Source organism: Grampus griseus (genome assembly GCF_964374135.1).
Source record: "Grampus griseus genome assembly, chromosome: 6".
Lineage (NCBI taxonomy): Eukaryota > Metazoa > Chordata > Mammalia > Artiodactyla > Delphinidae > Grampus > Grampus griseus.
The window spans coordinates 90,228,409-90,245,596 of NC_139000.1; positions in this window are offsets into that span (position 1 = coordinate 90,228,409).

The window sequence follows — 17,188 nt, forward strand, 5'->3', positions numbered from 1 at the left end:
ATAACGTATCCATCTCGGTTCCTTAGTTGGATAAGCATGTCGTACTAACGTACTAAAGTACTAACGTGTTGGAAATAGGGGTACTGGGTCGGGGGTCCACAGCACTCTGTACACTCTGTACAGATCTTTGCAACTTTTTTGTAACTCTAAGCTATTCTAAAATTAAGCAACTACTAAACAGAGATAAGAATGTTATTTCCCTGATTTGAACATGCCTGAGTTTGTTTTCATGGTCACATTTGTGCTATCTGGATGTGTCTTGGAATCAGTAGCAAAGGAGAGTTGCCAGCCCCTGGGAAGATGCGGCTGGTTTGCAGGTGGCTTGCTCTGGAGCTGAAGACCACGGTGGGAAGTCTGCAGCCTCGGGCTGCACTTAGAACCATGGGAGGGGATGGGCCAGCTCAGTTAGGGATGGAACCTATAAATAAAACTCTTTTTCTTTTCCATTATGGCTTATCACAGGATATTGAATATAGTTCCCTGTGCTAGACAGTAGGACCTTGTAGCTTATCCATCCTATATTTAATAGTTTGCCTCTGCTAACCCCAAACTCCCAATCCAACCCTCCCTCCCTCTTTCTCCCCCTTGGCAACCACAAGTCTGTTCTCTATGTCTGTGAGTCTGTTTTTGTTTCGTAGACAAGTTCATTTGTGTCGTATTTTGGATTTCACATATAAGAGAGATCATATATGTGTCTTTCCCTGCTGACTTACTTCACTTAGTATGATGATCTCTAGGTCCATCCACGACGTTGCTGCAAATAGCATTATTTCATTCTTTTTATGGCTGAATATATTCCATTGTATATATGTACCACATCTTCTTTATCCATTCATCCATCAGTGGACATTTAGGTAGCTTCCACATCTTGCCTATTATAAATAGTGATGCAATGAACATTGGGGTGCATGTATCTTTTCTTTCTTTCTTTCTTTCTTTCTTTTCTTTCTTTCCTTTCTTTTTCTTTCTTTCTTTTTCTTTCTTTCTTTTTCTTTCTTTCTTTCTTTCTTTCTTTCTTTCTTTCTTTCTTTCTTTTTCTTTCTTTTCTTTCTTTCTTTTTCTTTCTTTCTCTCTTTCTTTATTTTTTTGTCACACAGCATGTGGGATCTTAGTTCCCTGGCCAGAGATGGAACCCATGCTCCCTGCACCGGAAGCACAGAGTCTTAACCACTAGACCACCAGGGAAATCCCAGGGGTGTATGTATATTTTTGAATTAGAGTTTTCTCCAGATCTATGCCCAGGAGTGGAATTGCGGGACCCTATGGCAGCTGTATCTGTTCTCTGCACGTCTCACATCAACCACCTGCACTCCACTGCTTGCTCTCAACGTCATCTTCGGGGAACACAACCTGCGACAGGGACCTTGACAAGAAGAAATGGCTCAGGGAAAAGCTACCTGCACAGGGAGGAGATAGAGGCCATCGACCCTGGGTTGCGGCGGGGAGAGTGGGCACGGAGATTTGTCATTTCATCCCTGATACTCAGCCCTCCTGGCTGCCCCACTCTAGGTCACCTCGGGATACAGAGGTGACCCGGTTAGAGTCCCAGCCTGTGCAGGAATCTAGGGGCACCAGCGGGTCTGAATAATATTAGTGCAGGGTCTCCCCCATGGCACTGGGGTTATTTGGGGCGGGTCATTCTCTGCTGGGGGCCCCTCCTGGGCACTGTGTGGGGTTCAGCAGCATCCCTGTCCCCACCCATTTGATTCCAGGGGCCCCTTCCCCCCCAGTTGTGACAACCACAGATTTTCCCCAGACATCACCGAAGAACTGGGTGAGACGGAAGCAGGATGGCCCTGGGTGAGGAGCTGTGTTGAAGCAGCTGTGTTGAAGCAACCAGCCTGGCTTAGGGCAAGTTCTGCCCCAGTCCCGTCAGAGCCTGCATTTAGAACTGCCCCTTCCTCTCCCACCTCCCATGCCCTGCAGTGGTCCCCGAGACATCATCCCCATGTAACAAATCACACCTTCTCAGTTTACTGTCCCCAGCACCTAGAAGAGTGTCTGCTGTGTAGTAGATGCTTCCTAAATACTTGCTGAATAAAGGAGTTGAATAAAGGGATGAGTGGATGAATGAATGAAGGTTACCATGGAAGGAGGGGGGAGATTCCCTTTCTGGCTCTCGGGGGTTGGGATATCAAATGAAAGATCCATCCTAAATAGGCTGACCAGCCTTCTGGGGTTCCCCGGAAATGAGGGTTTCCCCACAGTTCCAGCGCTCAAACCTGAGCGGTCCTGGGCAAACTGGGGGCGGGTGTTGGTCACCCTGTGTAAACACAGTAACAATTGCAACTGCAATAGCAATGGCCGAGGACCTCTACGGTCTTATTGTCCAGGCCCAGTTCTTTACCTGGCGGGGAAGTGTGGGCCGGGATTGGAATTCCGGTGATCCAGGGTGGGCGGGTGAGGGCACACCCCGGGCTTGTGTAGGGGAGTCCAGGAAGGTTCTGGAGGAAGTGACAGTGACACAGGAGGGAGGGAGGAGTCTAAGGAAGAACATCCCACATGACAATGTGTGCCAATGGCCCTGGGCCCAAGGTCACACCTGACCAGGGCTTGCTTTTTTTCTTTTTTTCTAATTTACTTTTTCCCACATGGATATGCAATTGTCCTAATGTCATTTATTGAAAACTCCTTAATTTCCCCACTTTCTGTCATATCAAGTTCTCATCTATCTGTTTCTGGACCTTTATTCTCTACCATAGAGGTATACGTCCCATCCTTGCACCACTAGGGCTGTTTCATCACTATAACTTTATTTTTTATTCATTTATTTCTTTGGCCGTGCCGGGCGGCATGTGGGATCTTATTTCCCTGACCAGGGATCGAACCCGCACCCCTTGCAGTGGAAGCTCAGAGTCTTAATCGCTGGACCTCCAGGGAAGTCCCCAGGGCTTGCTTTGACATCCATCGAATGGTGGCGGGTGGGCACGGGGAGCAGCTGTCTGTGAGCCATCCTGTGTAGAAATGCAGGGTGGAGGGCAGGACAGCTGGAGCGGGAGGGGAAGAGGCGGAGGAGGGAGGGAGGGATGGCGGGCGGGCGAGAGACAGACAGAGAGTTTCCGGAGACACTAGCTCTGGCCGTGTCCTAGGGCATGAAAGCTGAAAATAGCTCCTAGTGCCGGGAGCCTTGGAGCCGGAGCCTGGGAGCCAGGGTGACTGGCTCTCCTCCCTGGTGTGTGTATGGCGGGGGAGGGGGGTGGGCTCTGGACTTCTCAGGCTGGGAATGGGGTGCACGGAGCAGGGACCCTTCTCTCTGGGACCTCGCGGGCCATCCTTAGCTCACAAAGCTGAGCCACTCCTGGCCCTACGAGTGGGGGGCTTATCCTCCCTGTCCCCTGGATCACACCCCCTCACACACAACTTCCCCTTGTGTGCTCCCAGCAACCAAGAGAATGTGTTTTTAGAAGATTTGGGGGATGGGGGGTAAACATACAAACAAGAGCAGAATGGATACTTTTTCAGAATGGGAATGGTTCTGTGTAACCCCATCCCCAGGGTAACCAGAGTCCTGACCTCTAACACCCTTGAGGAGTCAGCCTTGGTCTGGGCTTGCAGACCCACGGAAGCTTCCTCATCCCCTCCTTCAAACCCCGTCTCTCCCTCGGCGTCTTTGTGAGAGGCACCCGGGGAAGTGGGACTGCTAGGCTGTACTGCTGCTAGAACTCCACCTGGGCTCCACCAGGCTCCAGCCCCCCGCCCTGTGCACGTCTCTGACCCTGAGGCACCTCAACTGGTAGGAGCGGCATCACCTTCCCTCCCGGGACTTGTGACAGTTAAGGGAGACACAGAAAGGACAAGCGTTTGGCTCCCTGGCTGGCAAAGAGCAGGTGCTCAATTTTCATAAGTGTCCGTATCAGTGAGCGTTCTCCAGACAAACAGAATCCATAGGGTGTGTGTGTATATACACACACACGTACATATGTACACGCATACAAAAATATACAGCTCTATATATATGCAGTACGCATACAGACATATACACATATCGTATATGCAATACGCAAATACATATATACACACATATATATAAAATGCAGTTTGTATATATACAGTATGTCTACACACATATACACATAATATATACAATAGACACATACATATACACTATACATACATATGAAATGCATAGTTTGTATATATATACAGTATGTACACATACGTATAAGATATGCAATATACACACCTAGGTTCGTCTATATCATACATATATACACACATACAAAGATATTTAGGTGTGTATATATACAGTATACATACATACACATATAATATATGCAATACATACACGTACATACATATAGACACACATATACACCTACATATAAAAGCATGTAGAATAAAAATATATATGTAGTGCATCTATAAATTCGTCGTATATATACACACACATATCACATATAGGATACATACACATACACACCTATATGTAAAGATGTGCATGTACATACACATATAAATACATAGGCAAGTGTGTATCATTTCTTCTAAGATCAGGAAAAAGACAGGGATGTCCACTCTTGCCACTTTTATGCAACATAGTTTTGGAAGTCCTAGCCACAGTAATCAGAAAAGAAAAAGCAAATAAATGGACCCAAATTATAAAAGAAGAAGTAAAACTATCACTGTTTGCAGATGACATGATACTATACATAGAAAATTGTAAAGATGCTACCAGAAAACTACTAGAGCTTATCAATGACTCAGTAAAGTTGCTGGATACCCAGAAGTCTGTTGCATTTCTACATACTAACAATGAAAGATTGAAAAGAGAAATTAAAGAAACAATCCCATTTACCATCACCTCAAAAAAATAAAATACCTAGGAATAAACCTACCTAAGAAGACAAAAGACCTGTAGTCCAAAAACTATAAGACACGGATGAAAGAAATCAAAGGTGACACAAACGAATGGAAAGATATTCCATGTTCTTGGATTGGAAGAATATTATCAAAATGACTATATTACCCAAGGCAATCTGCAGATTCAATGTAATCCCTATCAAATTACCAATGGCACTTTTCACAGAGCTAGAACAAAAAAGTCTTAAAATCTGTATGGAGACACAAAAGGTCCTGAATAACCCAAGCAATCTTGAGAAAGAGAAACAGAGATGGAGCAATCAGGCTCCCTGATTTCTAACTATACTACAAAGCCACAGTCATGAAAACAGTATGGTAGTGGCACAAAAACAGAAATATAGATCAATGGAACAGGATAGAAAGTCCAGAGATAAACCCACAGACCTATGGTCACCTAATCTATGACAAAGAAGGCAAGACTATACAAAGGAGAAAAGATAGTCTCTTCAATAAATGGTGCTGGGAAAACTGGACAGCTTCATGTAAATAAAAAAAAAACTCAACATGGATAAAAGACCTAAATGTAGGACCAGATACTATATAACTCTTAGGGGAAAACATAGGCAGAATGCTTTGCAACATAACTTTCAGTAATATTTTTCCTTATCTCCTAGAGTAATGGAAATAAAAACAAAAATAAAAAAATGGGGCCTAATTAGACTCAAAAACTTTTGCACATCAATGGAAACCATAAATAAAATGAACAGACAACCCATAGAATGGGAGAAAATATTTGCAAACCATGTGACCAACAAGGGATTAATCTCCAGAATTTACAAGCAGCTCGTGTGGCTCAATATCAAAAAGTAAACAACCCAATCAAAAAATGGGCAGAAGAACTTAATTGACATTTCTGCAAAGAAGACATGCAGATGGGCAAGAGTCACATGAAATTTGCTCAACATTGCTAAGTATTAGAAAAAGGCAAAACAAACTACAGTGAGATATCGCCTCACACCAGTCAGAAAGGCCATCATCAAAAATCTGCAAACAATAAATGCTGGAGAGGGTGTGAAGAAAAGGGAACCTTCTACACTGTTGGTGGGAATGTAAATTGGTACAGCCACTATGGAGAACAGTATGGAGGTTCCTTAAGAAACTAAAAATGGAGCTACCATATGATCCAGCAATCCCACTCCTGGGCATATGTCTGGAGAAAAACATGGTTCGAAATTATACATGCACCCAATGTTCATGGCAGCACTGTCCACAATATCCAAGACATGGAAGCAACCTAAATGTTCACCAAAAGAGGAATGGATAAAGATGAAGTGGTACATATATACAATGGTATATTACCCAGCCATAAAAAAAGAATGAAATAATGCCATTTGCAGCAATATAGATGGACCTGTAGATTATCATACTAAATGAAGTAAGTCAGACAAAGTCAAATATAATATGATATCGCTTATATGTGGAATCTTAAAATAATGATACAAATGAACTTATTTACAAAACAAACAGACTGACAGACTTAGAGCATGAACTTTTGGTTACTGGGGAGGGAGGGGTGGGGGGAGGGATAGATAGGGATTTTGAGATTGACACGTACACACTGCTGTATTTAAAATACATAACTAACAAGGACCTACTGTATAGCACAGGGAACTCTCCTCAATATTCCGTAATAACCTAAATAGGAAAGGAATTTGAATAAGTACTTATACATGTATATGTATAACTGAGTCACTTTGCTGTACACCTGAAACTAACACCACATTGTTAATCAATGATACTCCAATATAAATAAAAATTTAAAAAATAAAGATAATGAGATTCCTTTAAAAAAAATAAAACATACACATCTTGACATTAAAATACCGAAAAAAACCCCATGTTCCAGAAGGATATCAACAATATATTATTCATATAAAGTTTATAAATTAATAGAAGCCTACTATGTATTTTAATTAACATTATTTATATATGAGTTCATTAAGTTACTCTTTATTAATATTTATATACATTTATATATATTTATAGTAATAACAATATATAAATCATCTGGGTGAATTCCCAAGAAGATGAAAAACATGGAAATTTATAGAAATGAGGGGAATTGTAGAGGAGTAGTTATCTAAAATCTGAGAGTGAAAGGAACTGTAATTGCTAACTCTAATTTTTCTTCCTTTTCTTTTTACAGACATATAAATGCCAATCATTTTTAAAATCTCATAGTTGGTATGTGCCTGAAAGTTACCAGCCATACCTTTTATTTATTTGAATATTATTTTATAAGATTGGAATTAACATTAAAATGGAAACAAAAAAATGTGTAGACATAGATTTTTATAGAGCGAGTTCCATGGAGGCCAATGCAAGGAGGGGAGACATTTTGAGAAAGAATTACTTTGAACTTGACTTGCAAGTTGATAACTGTTGGGGAAGGGAGTTTAATGCAACATAAACTAAGAAATATTATTTTATTTCCTTCTAGCCTTTGAAATGTTTCAACTGATTTTAGTAGTCTAAAACTTGGCACTGAAGAGCTAGTAAATAAAGATATTCATTAAATTGAGCAAATAAGTGGAACCCCTTTTCCACTTGATGACAAGGTAGATAATCTTCATGCTTCCTGAATTCTCCCTTAGGATTGATATTACTGGAGGTGTGTGTATGTTGGTGTTATGGCCCCACTGGGTCATTACTTTTCTAGTTTCATTACTTCATTTGTTAGATCTGCTCTCAAAGGGTCAGTGTACTGGTTGAGTTTTGTCTCAATGCAATGCCAGCTTTAGTATGTCAGAGCTGTTACAATCCCTGAGATTGGTTTTAACCCCAGCTCTGACTTTGTCTGTCTCTGTGCCATTTTTTTCTATCTGCAAAATGGGGACAACTACTGTAGAAGGTTAATGCATGCAAAGGTGTTAATACAAGTAATATCCTTATAAGAGTGAGTGGCATGCTCAATAAAAGTAAAAAGAAAACAATAATATTCGTGGGGGTTCTCTCAGTCATTCTGTATGTCTGTCTGCAACTTCTTTTTCTAATGACTGGAGCAAAGCCAGGTTTTCAATACAATATCCTCTTTAACTTTATCATATTACTATTATAAATAGAGAGTTTATCCTTTTTGGTTCAAATCCTTCAGTGTTTCTTAGAAATATTTATGACAATGATAAAACTCACAACATTTCACTGGGCAAGCTGCCTCTGATATATTGTGTTTTCTAGACTTAAACCTACTGCAAGTTTGAATCCTCTTTGGTATGAGCTGTGCTTTTCTTTCTCAAAGGGCAAGAATACATCACTGTATTATTTCTAAGAATGTCTTTTATATTAAATCTGACACCAGCCTTTCCTTTACTCATACTGAATGATGTCACTTCAGAAAGCATTTGAAGACTTGCATAAGAAACATTTCAGGGAGGAAGATACATAGCAAAATTGTGGAGGTAAGAATGGATTTAGGTATTTTCTGCTTTTTACAATACTGGAATAGCTTGTAACAGATTAATTCAACTGCTGGAAAAAAAATAGGTAAGTTCGTTAAATTAAAAGAATATTATTTGTGGGCATCAGAGAGACACAAAGCTAGAGTAGATTTGATAGACTAAGTCCTAAAAGAAGGAAATGCATCATTGTGAGTCTGATACTCTGCACCACTTTTTCACTTAGGTAACTGCCAATTCATAAGCCAAATTATCAAAACACAGTAATATAGATCTATCTCACCACCACAGCCAATTAAATGTTGGCCAAAGAAGCTAGAGAAAAAAGAACACATAAGGCATGAGTACACTTATATAAATTTAAAGGATTTTTTGTTGGTAAGAGTAATTATTTTAAAGAGAATGAGGTTTAGTTCACAGGAGGGTTCATATGAGAAGAATCTGGTATGCTAGTTATGACCAATTTCTCCATCTACTGATAGCTAGATGGGTGTCCTTCCTTGTGAAAATATACAATTTGTGAACTCTGTATGTCTGACTTTAGTAAATATGCCACTAATAGTTAAAATTTTCCATTTGTCAATGTTAGGAAACAAAATCTTGTGTCCTAACTAGCGCTTGGTTCAATGCAATGACAATATGCACATTCAGTCACAGTAATTAATAGAAAAAGAGACTTACTTTTACTTAAAAGGAAATAAACTTTATCTTTTGATGGGAAAATTAGGAAATTAGCTTCATTAATTCTTCCTCTCCTTCACCTGTCTGCCTGTCTGCCTTCCTTCTTTTTTCTTTTACTCTTTCAACAAATATTTCTCATCTATACTCTGCCAGATGCTGTACATAATATCTGGGCATTCTGTCAACATTGAACTATTTTTGGTGAGATGAGAATCTCAATTTACAAAATAAGATCATGGAGAAGAAATCTATCAGAAAGTTCAGACAAAACATTTGTAGGAGAAGTGAGAGACTCTAGTGCTATATAAGTCAAGGGAAGAAAGGATTGAAAGAGGGAGCAATTATTTGAAGGAAGGGATGTAGATATTTTAATTGGAGAGACGGGGAAAAATGGAGAGGAGGGTGGAACTACTAAATGGGAGGTTAGGCAGTCGGCCGTCAGAACCCTAAATGGAAACAATGCTTTCAGCAAGTTAGATTTGAGCTAAAGAGGTATATGTGGTTCTGCGGTTTAGAGTTTGTGATTGCTTGTCTTTAGATCAAAGAGAATGGAACGTGTACAGGCATACCTCGGAGGTATTGTGGTTTGGTTTCAGACCACTGCAATAAAGAAAATACCACAATAAAGTGAGTCCCAAATTTTAAAAAATTTCCCAGTTCATATAAAAGTTATTTTTACACTATAATCTGTTAAATTGCAGTAGCATTATGTCTAAAAAGACAATGTACATACCTTAATTGAAAAATACTTTAGAGACTTCCGGGAAGATGGCGGAAGAGTAAGACGCGGAGATCACGTTCCTCCCCACAGATACACCAGAAATACATCTACGCATGGAACAACTCCTACAGAGCATCTACTGAACGCTGGCAGAAGACCTCAGACCTCCCAAAAGGCAAGAAATCCCCCACGTACCTGGGTAGGACAAAAGAAAAAACTAAACAGAGACAAAAGGATAGGGACGGGTCCTGCACCAGCGGGAGAGAGCTGTGAAGGAGGAAAAGTGTCCACACACTAGGAAGCCCCTTCGCGGGCGGAGGCTTCGGGAGGCGGAGTGGGGGAGCTTGGAAGCCGCGGAGGAGAGCACAGCAACAGGGGTGCGGAGGGCAAAGCGGACAGATTCCAGCGCAGAGGATCGGGCCGACCGGAACTCGCCAGCCGAGAGGCTTGTCTGCTCGCCCGCCGGGGCGGGCGGGACTGGGAGCTGAGGCTCCGGCTTTTGTCGGAGCGCCGGGAGAGGACTGAGGTTGGCGGCGTGAACACAGCCTGCAGGGCGTTAGTGCACCGCGGCTGGCCGGGAGAGAGTCCGGGGAGAAGTCTGGAACTGCCGAAGAGGCAAGAGACTTTTACGTCCCTCTTTGTTTCCTGGTGCACGAGGAGAGGGGATTAAGAACGCTGCTTGAGAGAGCTCCAGGGACGGGCGCGAGCCGCGGCTAAAAGTGCGGAGCCCAGAGACAGACATGAGACGCTAGGGCCGCTGCTGCCGCCACCGGGAGGCCTGTGTGCGAACACAGGTCACTAGCCACACGCCCTTCCGGGGAGCCTGTGCAGCCCGCCACTGCCAGGGTCCCGGGATCCAGGGACAACTCCCCCGGGAGAACGCACAGGCGCGCCTCAGGCTGCAACGTCTCGCCGGCCTCTGCCGCCGCAGGCCCGCCCCACACTCCGTGCCCCTCCCTACCCCCGGGCCTGAGTGAGCCAGAGCCTCCGAATCAGCGGCTCCTTTAACCCCGTCCTGTCTGAGCAAAGAACAGACGCCCTCCGGCGACCTACACGCACAGGCGGGGCTAAATCCAAAGCTGAGCCCCTGGGAGCTGTGAGAACAAAGAAGAGAAAGGGAAATCTCTCCCAGCAGCATCAGAAGCAGCGGATTAAAGCTCCACAATCAACTTGATGTACCCTGCATCTGTGGAATACCTGAATAGACAACCAATCATCCCAAATTAAGGAGCCGTGTGGATGAAAGGCTCTTGGTGCTGCAGCCAGGAGTCAGTGCTGTGCCTCTGAGGTGGGAGAGCCAACTTCAGGACACTGATCCACAAGAGACCTCCCAGCTGCACATAATATCAAACAGCAAAAATTTCCGAGAGATCTCCATCTCAACGCCAGCACCCAGCTTCACTCAACGACCAGCAAGCTACAGTGCTGGACATCCTATGCCAAACAACTAGCAAGACAGGAACACAACCCCACCCATTAGCAGAGAGGCGGCCCAAAATCATAATAAGTCTACAGACACCCCAAAACACACCACCAGACGTGGACCTGCCCACCAGAAAGACAAGATCTAGCCTCATCCACCAGAACACAGGCACTAGTACCCTCCACCAGGAAGCCTACACAACCCACTGAACCAACCTTAGCCACTGGGGACAGACACAAAAAACAACAGGAACTACGAACCTTCAGCCTGCAAAAAAGGAGACCCCAAACACAGTAAGATAAGCAAAATGAAAAGACAGAAAAACACACCGCAGATGAAGGAGCAAGATAAAAACCCATCAGACCTAACAAATGAAGAGGAAATAGGCAGTCTACCTGAAAAAGAATTCAAAATAATGATAGTAAGGTTGATCCGAAATCTTGGAGATAGAATGGACAATAGAATGGACAAAATGCAAGAATCAGTTAACAAGGTCCTAGAAGAACTAAAGATGAAACAAGCAACGATGAACAACACAATAAATGAAATTAAAAGTACTCTAGATGGGATCAATAGCAGAATAACTGAGGCAGAAGAACGGATAAGTGACCTGGAAGATAAAATAGTGGAAATAACTACTGCAGAGCAGAATAAAGAAAAAAGAATGAAAAGAACTGAGGACAGTCTCAGAGACCTCTGGGACAACATTAAACGTACCAACATTCGAATTATAGGGGTTCCAGAAGAAGAAGAGAAAAAGAAAGGGACTGAGAAAATATTTGAAGAGATTATAGTTGAAAACTTCCCTAATATGGGAAAGGAAATAGTTAATCAAGTCCAGGAAGCACAGAGAGTCCCATACAGGATAAATCCAAGGAGAAATACGCCAAGACACATATTAATCAAACTGTCAAAAATTAAATACAAAGAAAACATATTAAAAGCAGCAAGGGAAAAACAACAAATAACACACAAGGGAATCCCCATAAGGTTAACAGCTGATCTTTCAGCAGAAACTCTGCAAGCCAAAAGGGAGTGGCAGGACATATTGAAAGTGTTGAAGGAGAAAAACCTGCAACCAAGATTACTCTACCCAGCAAGGATCTCATTCAGATTTGATGGAGAAATTAAAACCTTTAGAGACAAGCAAAAGCTGAGAGAGTTCAGCACCACCAAACCAGCTCTACAACAACTGCTAAAGGAACTTCTCTAGGCAAGAAACACGAAAGAAGGAAAAGACCTACAATAACAAACCCAAAACAATTAAGAAAATGGGAATGGGAACACACATATCGATAATTACCTTAAATGTAAATGGACTAAATGCTCCCACCAAAAGACACAGATTGGCTGAATGGATACAAAAACAAGACCCATATATTTGCTGTCTACAAGAGACCCGTATGCTAACACATATATATGGAATTTAAGAAAAAAAAAAATGTCATGAAAAACCTAGGGGTGAAACAGGAATAAAGACACAGACTTACTAGAGAATGGACTTGAGGCTATGGGGAGGGGGAAGGGTAAACGGTGACAAAGCAATAAAGAGGCATGGACATGTATACACTACCAAACGTAAGGTAGATAGCTAGTGGGAAGCAGCCGCATAGCACAGGGAGATCAGCTTGGTGCTTTGTGACCGCCTGGAGGGGTGGGATAGGGAGGGTGGGAGGGAGGGTGACGCAAGCGGGAAGAGATATGGGAACATATGTATATATATAACTGATTCATTTTGTTGTGAAGCTGAAACTAACATACCATTGTAAAGCAATTATGCTCCAATAAAGATGTTTAAAAAAAAAAAAAGAAAAAAGAAAAATACTTTATTGCTAAGAAATGCTAAACATAATCTGAGCCTTCAACAAGTTGTCATCTTTTTGCTAGTGGAGGGTCTTGCCTTGATGTTGATGGCTACCAACTGACCAGGGTGGTGGTTGTTGAAGGTTGGGATGGCTGTGGCATTCCTTAAAATAAGACACCAATGAAGTTTCCCATATCAACTGACTCTTCCTTTCATGAACAATTTCTCGATAAAATGCAATGCTGTTTGACAGCATTTTACCGACAGTAGACTTCTTTCAAAATTGGAGTCAATCCTCTCAAACCCTGCCACTGCTTTATCAACTAAATTTATCTAATATTCTAAATCCTTTGTTGTCATTTGAACAATCTTCAGAGCATCTTTACCAGGAGGAGATTCCACCTCAAGAAAACACTATCATTGCTCATCCATAAGAAGCAACTCCTTATCTGTTAAAGATTTATCCTGAGATTACAGCAATTCAGTCACATCTTCAGGCTCCACTTCTAATTCCAGTTCTCCTGCTACTTTCAAAGTCACCCATTAGGGTTGGGATCAACTTCTTTCAAACCCATGTTGATATTTTGACCTTTTCTCATAAATCACAAATGTTCTTAATGGCATCTAGAATGTGGTGAATTTTTTCCAGAAGGTTTTCAATTTATTTTGTCCAGGTCCATAAAAGGAATCACTATCTATGTCAGCTATAGCTTTGTGAAGTGTATTTCTTAAATAAGACTTGAAAGTCAAAACTTCTCTTTAATCCATTGGCTACAGAATAGGTGTTGTGTTAGCAGGCATGAAAACAACACGAATCTCATTGTATATCTCCATCAGAGCTCTTCGGTGACCAGATGCATTGTCAATGAACAGTAGTATTTTGAAAAGAATCTTTTTCTGAGCAATAGGCTTCAAAGGTGGGCTTAAAATATTCAGCAAACCATGCTATAAACAGATGTGCTGTCATCCAAGCTTTGGTATTCTATTTATAGAGCACAGGCAGAGTAGATTGAGCATAATTCTTAAGGACCCTAGGATTTTCAGAATGGTAAATTATTGGCTTCAACTTCAAGTCACCAGCTGCCTTAGACCCTAGCTAGATAGTCAGCCTGTTCTTTGAAACCAGGCATTGACTTCTCCTCTTTAGCTATGAAAGTCCTAGATGGTATCTTCTTCCAGTATAAGGTTGTTTTGTCTACATTGAAAATCTGTTGTTTAGGGTAGCCACCTTCCTTAAGGACCTCAGCTAGATCTTCTTGATAACTTGCTGCAGCTTCTAAATCAGCACTTGCTGCTTCATCTTGCATGCACTTAACATTAATGGAGACAACTTATTTCCTTAAGCCTCATGAACCAGTCTCTGCTAGCTTCAAACTTTCCTTCTGCAGCTTCCTCACCTCTCTCAACCTTCATGGAATTGAAGAGAGTTAGGGCCTTCCTCTGAAGAGATTTAGGGTCTTCCTCTGGATTAGTCTTTAGCTTAAGGGAATGTTGTGACTGGTTTGATTTTTTGATGCAGACCACTAAAACTTTTTCCATATCAACAATAAGGCTGCTTTGCTTTCTTGTGTTCACTGGAGTAGCATTTGTAGTTTCTTCCAAGAACTTTCCCTTTGCATTCACAAGTTGATTAACTGGCAGCACAAGAGGCCTAGTTTTCAGTCTATCTGCTTTTAACGTGCCTTTCTCACCCAGCTGCATCATTTCTAGAGTTTGATTTAAAGTAAGAGACATGTAACTCTTCCTTTCATTTGAAAACCTAGAGGTCATTGAAGGCTTATTTACTGACCTAATTTCAGTATTGTTGTGTCTCAAGAATAGGGAGGCCCAAGGAGAGGGAGAGATGGAGAATGGCCCATCGGTGGAGCAGTCAGAACACACACATTTATTGATTAAATTTGCTGTCATATAGGTGTGGTTTGTGGCACCTCAAAACAATTACAATAGTAACGTCAAAGATCACTATTCGCAGATCACCATAACAAATAATAAAACATTTTGAAATATGCAAGAATTACCAAAATGTGATGCAGAGGCTCAAAGTGAGCAAATACTGTTGAAAAATGGTGCCAATAGACTTGCTTGATGGAGGCTTGCCACAAACCTTCAATTTGTAAAACATGCGATATCTGCAAAGGGCAATAAAGCGAAGCACAAGAAAACAAGGTATGCCTGTATACATGCTAATGGAAATGGTGGAGAAGGAAAAGGCAGCAATACCAAAGAAAAGAAAGAAAAAATGATGGCATAACTTTGTTGAGATGTCAGGTACGATGGGATCCAGAGCCAGGGAGTGGAAGTGGAGGGGAAGACAGGAAAGTGTTTGGTAAGAAGACAGACGTCCCCTCCTGTTCAATAAGTAATAAAGAAAAAATAAGAGCATGTGTTGTGGGGATTGAGGGTAGGAAATTGAGGTAGTTTTGTCTTTTGGGCCTTTTAAGTTTTTGTGATATATCTGAAACATTAGTAAGAGAAAAGTATCTACATGTTCATAGAAATGTACATCTTTAAAGGATGAAATTTACTTTAGGTATATTAAATCACAATAATCCTGCCTTTAAAACGAGAAAAAGTGAGTTACATTGACCTACCTCCCCTTTTTGTTTTTGCTTCATCATGTAACGATACAATGATAATATAAGTTATTTAGTCTCAGGAAAAGAAGAATGCAAAAATTATAAAATTATTTGTACAAATTAAGAAAAAATTATAATTTAGATGGTGAACAACTTGTTACTGTTTTTGATGATAATCAATGTATTTATATCACACTTCATGATTTCTAGTTCCTTAGAAATTGGGTAGACTGGCACATTTTTCTCTATTAAAATGATAAATGATCTTAAGTGATAGTAATGGATATGTTTATCAAATAATAAAAGCAATAAATAAGCTAAGAGTAGTAGCTTCAGTACATACTTATTCAATGTAGGATATATTGTATTTTTATTACTAGTGATGTGGCTGTTTAAGAGAAGTAATTGTCATGTATGATTCTTTTTACAGTTAGTTATAAATTATTTCCTTATCATGCTTTAAAGATGTCTAAAATATTACGGTTTCAGAATTAGGAAAGATCAAATGATTTTTTTTTTACAATTCATATATTTCTAAATTATCTTTATGAATCATAGCTAACCAAAAACTTCAAAATTCTGGGCCCAATAAATATTATTGACAGAATAATCATCTTAATTTAGTAATAAAGGTACTATTTTTTTAAATTTATTTATTTTTTTGTGGTACGCGGGCCTCTCACTGCTGTGGCCTCTCCCGTTGTGGAGCACAGGCTCCGGACGCGCTGGCTCAGCGTCCATGGCTCACGGGCCCTGCTGTTCCGCGGCATGTGGGATCTTCCTGGACCTGGGCACGAACCCGTGTCCCCTGCATCGGCAGGTGGACTCTCAACCACTGCGCCACCAGGGAAGCCCTAAAGGTACATTTTTAGTACTATATAGCACACTAACTAATACATACCTTTTTAAGAATAGCAATCACAAATTTGCAGTGTTTTTCCTGTTTGTGAAGAAGCTGCTTGTAACACTTTTTTTCCAGAGAAAGCCTTAGGCTGTGCTAAAGGATGAGGGCATGTTTCATATAGTGATAAATAACAACAAAAAATGAAACATCAAAAGTAGTGTGAACTACAACATGCATGGAAATTTATTGAGATACTATTTCTAAGATTTTAAAAATCTTTAGAATTTATTCATTTTAAAAATTATTTTTAAGCAGTATCCCATATATAACAAACTCTTTTGTTAAGCCCTTTGTAATGTAGGAGTTTGAGAGGCTAATGTTCCTTTTCTAGAAGGATTATATCTATAGTGTCAGGAAGCAGCATAATCTACTTTTTTTTTTTTTTTTTCCATAATCTACTTTTGATACCATTCAAGTACCACAGGGGTATAAGCTTACATTGTAAAATTTTTACTGGAACATTTGACCACTTGATTGTTGTAAAAAGTTCAAACAAAAATGAATGTTTTTTGACATTCTATTACATTAAATATTACTTTCCTCTATGTCTGATATATTTTGCTGTATTTCCTACCAAGCATATATGAAGAACTCTGAATTTATTTTCTACCATAATTATTTATCCTATATTGTGTGTTTATTTGTTTCTGTGGTATGTTAGAGAAATAAGTCTTGACTACCTCTGGCTTTCTAATTCTTTTTCTGGATTGTGCATTCTGTTATTCACACTACATGTAGATTTTTTGTTTTCATTTTTGTCTTTATTAGGACTTCCCTGGCAGTCCAGTGATTAAGACTTTGCCTTCCAATGCAGGGGTTGTGGG